Source organism: Macaca nemestrina, chromosome 12 (assembly GCF_043159975.1).
Source record: "Macaca nemestrina isolate mMacNem1 chromosome 12, mMacNem.hap1, whole genome shotgun sequence".
Lineage (NCBI taxonomy): Eukaryota > Metazoa > Chordata > Mammalia > Primates > Cercopithecidae > Macaca > Macaca nemestrina.
The window spans coordinates 120075207-120083354 of record NC_092136.1 but is presented as its reverse complement, the minus strand read 5'-3'; positions in this window follow the sequence as shown (position 1 = coordinate 120083354).

Genomic DNA, 8148 nt, shown 5'->3' with positions numbered 1-8148 from the left:
CCCCAGGTGAGCACGCGGCGCGGGGCGGGGGCCGCCGGCCACGCCCCCTGGCAGGAGCCCCGTGCCTGGCCCCGGGCCCATGCAAAGCAGCGATTTGCATACATGGAGCTGGCGACCTGGGGAGGGGGCCAGGGGTGCTGCCGGGGCGGGTCTCGATCCTGGGGAACACCTGCCTGCTCCAACCCGGCCTAGCAGCACCTCCTAACCGCGCCCGGAGTGGCGCGAACTCCTAGTCCTGCTCGCCCTTTTTAGGAAGCCCTGGCGTGTTCTCCAGCCTGAGCCCGAGCTTCCTTCTGGATAGATCCCGACGTGTAAGCTCTGCAAAGAAGCTGGAGTGTTTGGAGAAGTCGGGGATCTGCTGGAAAGAATTCGGTTTTGGAATCTCACCTCTCAACCGCTTACCAGCAGTGTGGCTGGGACACGGTTCTTCACCTCCCGGAGCTCATTTAACTCATCTGTAAAACAGTGCAGGTGCTAATCGGGTTCTCTATGAGGCTGAGCAAGTGGCCAAGCTCACCTAGCCCCCATGGCATCCTCATAGCATTGTGGGATTTAGAGGGGGTGCAGCTTATTATTAGCACAGTTTCCAGGTGCTTCCTGCTTGCCCCTCCCTGTCTCCTGCCCCAGGTCCCAGGTTGCTGTGAGGCTCTAGGAGAGGATGGATGTGGAAGTTACCAGTGCCCAGGCTTTTGGTGACAGCCACCTCCCACCTCCAGAGCTGGGAAGTGACTTGCTCAAAGGTGCACACTTCCCTAGTGACACAGCCTAGCTGGAATGAGGTCTCTGGACTCCCACTCCAGTGCTCATTGCAGCACCCACCATAGGCTCATCCCTTTCTCTTCCTCTCTTCAAGTCCCAGTAAGTGGTTCTGTCACCACAGGATGGCCTGCATGGAAGCCCAGACGGCTGTGTGCAGACAGGGGGGCAGAGCCTCGCTTTCCTTCCCAGACAGGACTCAAGAACATGTTTTCGCCTTAGTCCCACGGGCTACTCCCCATGCACAGAACAGGTTTTGGGCTTTCCTGCCTCTACACCTTGTTTACAGTGTCCTTTCCCCCTGGCACGCCCATCCCACCATGCACCCCAATCATTCCCACGATAACAACCAGCATTTCATGTGTTTTCACTGTGTGCCGAGCACTGGGGTGACCAGCACTTGAGGGGCATCTCTCCTGCCTTCAGTTCTTGTTTAGTCCTCAAAACCTGTACATTGTACTATGATTACTGCCATTTTACAGATGGGGAAAATGAGGCTTAGAGAGTTTAAGTTCCACGTTCTTTTTTTTTTTTTTTTTTTTTTTGAGACGGAGTCTTACTCTGTCACCCAGGCTGGAGTACAGTGGTGCGATCTCGGCTCACTGCAACCTCCCCCTCCTGGGTTCAAGCAATTCTCCTCAGCCCCTCGAGCAGCTGGGACTACAGGCGCGTGCCACCACACCCAGCTAATTTTTGTGTTTTTAGTAGAGATGGGGTTTCACCATGTTAGCCAGGATGCTCTCGACCTCCTGACCTCGTGATCTGCCCACCTCAGCCTCCCAAAGTGCTGGGATGACAGATGTGAGCCACTGTGCCCGGCCTAAGTTCCATGTTCTTAACAGCCTTCGTGGCAGGTTCTGAGGGCCTTTTCTTAGCTTACCTCCTGGTTGGTAACTGATCAACTGTTTCATTCTATTGCCCCCACCCCAGCACCTAGAACAGGGCTAGGCACACAACAGGTATCAGAAAGTGTTCTGTGGGTGCTAGAGGATTAGGGCCCAGAGGATTAGGAAGCATTTAAGTGCTTCTTCAGATCCACATACGCCACCCTCCCCAGTCAGGATGGACCACTCCCAGATGGACCTCCCCTCTCCATGCTCCTGAAAAGAAGGGAGGAGAGAAACTTCTTGTTTCTTCTGGATGAGGAAAGAGACCAGCAAGGGCTTATTGGACACCCAAGGGTGTGCCTCTCAGGACACTCAGCCTCTGTTCCTTCCTTCCCTCCTCTTCAACCCGCCCCCAGCTCCCATCCCCTTCCAGCCCTTTCTTCTCCTCCCCAACTCTAGGTTTGGCCTCTTCCCTGAAGTCCATTTCTTACCTACAACTGCGCTCACCTGCCACCATTCTGGAAAAATGCCTGCACACAGTTTATATACCCCTGTGTGCTTGTTATTTCCATATCTCGATTTGCATATTATTTGCATGGCCATGTGCACCGAGGGTCTCATTCTCTGACCACCTTATGTGGGGTCTGTTGCCCTTTTTCATGTGCAAAGTCACCTTTCTTCTCTGGGCTTTAGTTTTCCAAAAGTCAGAGAGGCCCATATTTGATAATTACGAAGGGCCTTCTAGCACCAGCAGTCTAGGATTCTGGGGTTCTGAGGGGAATGAGATGGAGTTCTTGTGGGGATTGGGGTGGGAACTGAGGCACGGATAGGACCTTGGAGGCTCACAGTTGGAGGCACAGCTTTGGGTTCCAAACTTGGGGTGTGGAGGTGGGAGGATGAACAGGTCAGAAGGGGCTGAGTGGGGACAGGACAGCAGATACTGCCTCGTATTCATTCATTTACTCATTCACTCAGTAAATATAGATTGAGTGCTTCCTACGTGCCAAGAGCTGTGCTCCATGCTGAACATACACCATCTTATTTTAGTCAGTGCCACTTTAGATGGAAGGTACAATTATTAGCCCTCTGTTACAGATGAGAAAACTGAGGTTCAGAGAAATAAATGCAGTTAGTAGACTACAGAGTTGGTATTTAGACCCAGGGCTGCTGACCCCAAAGCCAGTGATTTTAATCCTGCCCTCCAGTTTCTGAATCTAAGCTTCCCCTTCTCTTATCAGATAATGAGGTATAGGGAACCTAGATATCATTGAACCCCTCATTTGAGGGACCTGAGGCCCACAAGCAGGGGGACTTACCCTAGAAAACAGAACAAATACATGGTTCGCCAGAGACCTTTCTACTCTTTCTGTTCCTCCTTCATATGCCCTTCCTGATGCTTAGGAGGCTGGGGTGCCCTCCAAGTCCCACGTGTGTATGGGGGTGAGAACGGTCAGCAATCTTTATTCCTTCTCTCTCTCTGACTTGCTAACCGATCACTTCAGTTAGATGAGCTTGGAACACAGAAAAACTCCATCCCTCCCTCCTTTCCAGTTCTTGTAGTCTCCATGAAACCAGCTTTTTGAGCCCCAGGCTGGAGTGAGGTAGTGGGGAAAATGCCAACCCCCGTGAGCCTGATACTCCATGTGCCTGTTTAGCTTAGGAGAGGAAAAGCTGTGGGGAAGAGAGAGAGAGATAGGGGGTTGCCTGGAGGTTAGAAAGGAACAGAAGAAAGAAAGGGAAAAAGAAGCCAGGACAGGATATTTCTGTGCCTTTGGACATCAAAAGAGTTATATGCAAATAAAATGCAAATTAAATGCAAACCACCCTCCCTCCCTCCTTTACCCCACCTCTCTCAACAGCTGGAGGACTTTTTTCAGAGTAGCAGAAGCCTTACTCCGGGATGCTGTGGGTTTGAAACTGTCAACTCTGACCCCTCCCCAGGCCCTCCTGGGCCTCCTGGAGTGACATCTAACCCCCTTGGCTGCACCTCTAGGGAGTCACTAGCGCCCCAGGCTTCATTTCTGTTTGAACATATCATCAGCTTCTTTTGCTTCTAGGATAGAAGGTCCTAAGAGTCAAGCCTCCTTTCCAGACACAGCGGGTGGAAATGGTGCACAGGCCTGGGGAGGGTACTGTGTGGAGTGGGCCCGAGCCCCCTCTGCACCTCAGCAAAGAAAAGGGACCTTCTTGGCTGTAGACCCTGGGCTCACTCCCATTTCCTGTCCTGTCGGCTGGATTGAGTTGTCAGGGCTAGGAGAAGGGCGGAGAGCGAGGCGTCCTGGAAGGCCACCAAGGAACAAGTCCCTTCTAGCCCTTTCCTTCTGCCAGATGGGCCACAGGGCCCAGAGCGTGGGGGTACAGGAGGGGGTCAGCTCCCGGTCCTTGGATCCATCAAAGAGAATGGATCCCAACTCAGATTCCACATAAAAGCAGATGGAAGCGAGGGAGAGGCTAGGAAGGACTTCCAGGCCTGTTCTAAATCATACGTCAAAGTACATCTGAGGGCATCATAGCCAGAAGGCTTTTGGTGGAAGTGGGGTTCGTGTCAGGGTGACACAATGCAAGGTGTCTTGGGAACCAGGATAAGGTAACTGTGTCTGGGGAGGGCATGGGTAGAGGGCAGCAGTCAGGATACAGAGCCATTCTCTGCTCTGATGTCTCTAATGCTGAATACCCCAAGGGACATCTCCCCATACCCAGCCTTCACCCATATTGCGGGGCAGTACACACAAATTCATTGTCCATTTTGCACTTAAAAGTTCAGAATCATGGATAATAGCAACATATATTTAATTTAAAGACAACGTAACAGCAACTCTGCTTCCAATCAACTTTTTTGACTTTGAGGCCGGCATTGGGCCTGAGCTGGATCTTTCTAACTGCACCTTCGACAGAGCTCAGCCTCGGCCTCTGCCTTGGCCAGTCCTTTCCTGTCTGCCCCGGCCCACCTCACCCCAGGTAACCTTCCCAGGCCACCTGCACGCTCAAGTCTAGGCCCAGCGCGCCCTCTTGTGGTCACAGGGGCATGTGACCCTGACTTTTGCACCTCTACTGGCAAGACCCTGGAGAGGTCTTTTCACCGGGGAGTGCCCATCCATGGCTGGGGGGTGCACAGAGGAGGGCCCCAGGTCTAGGCAAGATGGTGATGTTGAATTTAAGTTTCAGACCACCACTGAGTCTTCTAGTCCCTGCTCCCCATCAAAGACCAGACCTCAGCTCAGAACCCCAGTTGGAGTCAGCCAGCTTGGTTGTTTCTGCTCAGTCAACGCAGTGACAGGTGCTCCTGGCTTGTTGGGCTGTCTGTCCTGTTGCTGGACATCTCTGCCAGTCAAAATGTCCTACCTCCTGCACTGCCCTTTGCAGTGATCCCCGTGGGATCAGTGGTCATTCATCCATTTACAGCTGTGTCGGGGACCCGCTGGAGCTGCATGGGGCTAGGAGCTGGGAATGTAACAGACACTGTCCCTACCTTCAGGACGCCCACAGTCATTGATGCTTGTGGACCAGTGAGCAGGCAGGTCCCTCATCCTATGGCATGTGCTCTAGAAGGAAAGCACAGTGTGTGAGGGGAACCTGCCATGGGGCACACCTTCCCCAAACCTGGGAACGTCGGTTAAGGCTTCTTGGAGGAAGAGACATCCAAGCTGCGATCCCCAGCTAAGAGGGAGAAAGCAAAAGGGAACAAACAGCATATCCCAGGAGGCGGCGTGGAGCATTTGCGGAGTCCCACTTAGTATAGACAAGGACTGAGTGTGAGAGGCGCAAAAGCAGGAGCCACGAGGGTGGTGATATTCACATGGCAAGGACCTGGAATCTGCCCTGACTTTGGTGGAAATAGTTCAACCATTTCAGTAACAGATGACGTGTGATACACATCCTAGCTGATTGCTGCGTAGCCTTGAGTAGCGATTCCAAGGTTGGAAAGTGCTGGGGAGGAGGATGCTGGCAAAAGTTGGTCTGTGAAGGAGCAGGGAGACATAGGGCAGAGGTGGAGAGGGACCTGGTTTGGAGGTGTTTTTTATTTTGCTCTTGAGATGAGAAAGAATGTGAATTCTCCAGGGCCACTGGGAAGGAAGCAGGAAAGGGAGCGATGCTGGAGGAAGAGGGGATCGTTTCCCCCAGAGAGGGAGGTCCGGAGGAGTCAGGAGAAAAGACACGCCGCCCTCAGGACAGGAGGGGACCTGGGAAGGTGGGTGCCAGTGCAGGCCTGGGAGTGGTGAAGAGGCTTCTCCTCTCAAGGCTTCTGCTTTCTGTGATGTAGAAGGGGAGGGAGATGCCTCTCATCCTGCCTCTCCCTGCTTGGGAATCAGGACCTTGTCACAGGAAGCAGGGCTGGTGAGATAGTCGCCCCCAAGGGAGATGTGGACACCACCCTTGTGACTGCCTTTCCCTGTCTCCACTGAGAGCCCCTGAGGTCCGACCCTTCTCCATGGAGGTCTGCACTGAATCCCCACCAAGTGAGCCTGCACTTTCCACCTACTTTTACCCTCTTCCCTTCTACCACTGAACCTTTCAGGTCCCCAGCTGGGGCCACTGTGGTTATCAGTCAGGGTCTCTGCACAAAAACAGAACCAACTTAACTCGGAGTGCCTCTAACGAAGGTGTTATTGACAGAGATGCCAGCAGGCCTAAGGGAACCAGCACCCAGAGAGGGGCGGCACAGCGAAGTGGGTGCAGAAGAGGCAACAGGAGGAGACAGTGGTATGGGAGCCCCGGAAGATCTGGAGCCTTGGAGGAATGAAGCCAGTGCCACAGGTGTGGTGCTGAGGCAGTGAGGAGTGGGGAACTGATGCCCCACTGCTGTCCTGTGCTCCCATCTGCAGTGCTTCTCATCGGCTGAAGCCAGAGAGTGCGGGATCCCAGGTGAGGGCAGAGGAGGGTGGAGGGGAACGACGAGCTCAGCTGTCACCTGGCTACAGCCAATAGCTGATACTGAGAATAAGCCCTGGAATGCTGTCGTGTTTCTCACTGATCAAACAGCAAATATTTTATGACAATACCAAGCGACGGCAGGTGTGATGATTCATTTTATGTGCCAATTTGGCCAGGCTCTCATACCCAGCTGTTTTGTCAAACATTAGCCTAGACGTTGCTGTGAAGGTATTTTATAGACGTGACTACCTTTATAATCAGCTGACTTTAAGTAAAAGATCACCCCTGTATTGTGGGTGGTCCTCATCCAATCAGCTGAAGGCCTAAAGAGCGAAAACGGAGGTTTCCTGAAGAAGGCATTCTACCTTGAGACTATAACACAGGAATCCCACCTGAGCTTCCAGCCTGCGGCCTGCCCTACAAATTTTGGACTCCAGGCTGGCCACAACATTACTTTTGCCTCAGCTGTCAGACTGCTAGTTTGTTAGGATTTTGAGCTTGCCAGACCCCAACATCCAGCAAGCTAATTCCTTAAAATAAATCTTTCTGTGTGTATGTATCTTACTGGTTGTTTCTCTGGAAATCCCTGGCTGATACCACAGGAATGTGAGAGAATGGGAACGTTCAGACATTGCTAGTTAAGTGTGTAAACTGGAACAGCGCCATCTGTAGGGTGATCTGACAGCATCTACAATGTTCATGCCTGTGACACAGACAATCCAGTTGTAGCATCTACAGTGTTCATGCCTGTAATACAGACATTCCAGTTACTTGCTTTTTCTTTTCTTTTTTTGTTTTTGAGATTGCGTCTTGCTCCATCACCCAGGCTGGAGTGCAGTGGTGCGATCTTGGCTCACTGCAGCTTCCGCCTCTCGGATTCAAGCAATTCTCCTGCCTCAGCCTCTCGAGTAGCTGGGATTACAGGCGCCCACCACCACGCTGGCTAATTTTTGCATTTTTAGTAGAGACGGGGTTTCGCCATGCCAGTCAGGCTGGTCTTGAACTTCTGACCTCAGGTGATCCGCCCGCCTCGGCCTCCCAACGTGGTGGGATTACAGTCAGTTGCCTGGTTTTTTCTATTCCTGCCTACAGCCTGGCTTGTAAGAGCAAGTCACAGTAAATAATTCGATTTTCCATCAGTAGCCAAACTGCCAATAGACCATTTGGGAGAATGTTAGGTGATGGGACATGGAACGCCAGTGTCGGGGAAGGCCTCAGAGATAACTGAGTGAGATCCTCTCTCTTATGGGATGTGTGTGACCCACCCACGGTCACGCAGAGCTGGGCCCTGGCGGGTGCCCATGCTCCTCACATACAATGCTGGCCTCGAGCCTTTGGTTCTTGAGAGTGGCACCTTGCCCTCCTTTTTGCCAGAGTCCTTGTCCCCTCATCCACCAGAGCCAGGTCCAATAAAGACCCTGGGGTCCCCCAGCTGTGGCCCACAGTTCCCCCACTGAAGGCCTCCCTTGGCTAACAAGCCTGAAGGGAGAGATGCCTGAAGAAAACCCACAGGAAGTCCACAGTGAGGTCCAGCCCAGCCCGGGTGAGGTTGTCCAGGGAACCAGGAACAACTCATCCTCCCGGCTTGCAGCAGCACCAGTGAGGGCTGGGTTTCTGGCCTCCCCGAGGGTGCTTTGCTTACCCTGGCAACGGGAAACCAGGAGCTTCTTCCTGCCAATGCTGGTCCCAGGGA